General features: G+C 38.0%; 1 protein-coding gene across 4 annotated transcripts in view; it reads right to left on the bottom strand.

Annotated features, from left to right (window-relative positions):
• The window catches only part of dcbld1 (discoidin, CUB and LCCL domain containing 1), a 38,017-nt gene that overhangs the window by 12,647 nt on the left and 24,960 nt on the right, over positions 1-410 (bottom strand). The window lies entirely within an intron of this gene.

Here is a 410-nt window from a genome sequence, read left to right as displayed (position 1 = left end):
TACATTTATATACACAAGTAATAATAAATTAAATACAAAAATGTTATGAAAAAAATATTTCTTGATTTCATCCCATTGTATTTTTATTTCCTCAAACTTTATTGTTTGCCACTGTGACTCAAATTCAGGAATTTGTGAGTCATTCTCAATTTAGCAGCCTGCACAACCGTGGAAGGTAAACATTTGGAGCAAGTGTTGGCACATGTACACGTTTAGCAACCGGCGTGAGAATTTGATTCATCAGGTTCTGCAGAGCCGCACAGGTAAATAGCAACCGGTCTGTGCCAGACTCAAACAGCCAGAGAAAAACAAGCTCAGGTGATAAGAAATTCCCACGCCGCCCATTCACCCTGATAAAGAGCAAACAGGGCTTCCCATATCCGAACTGGTAAAAAAAAAAAAAAAAAACC

This window comes from Sinocyclocheilus rhinocerous, unplaced genomic scaffold (assembly GCF_001515625.1).
Source record: "Sinocyclocheilus rhinocerous isolate Xijiao unplaced genomic scaffold, SAMN03320098_v1.1 scaffold827, whole genome shotgun sequence".
NCBI lineage: Eukaryota > Metazoa > Chordata > Actinopteri > Cypriniformes > Cyprinidae > Sinocyclocheilus > Sinocyclocheilus rhinocerous.
This window is presented reverse-complemented; position numbering and strand designations above follow the sequence as displayed.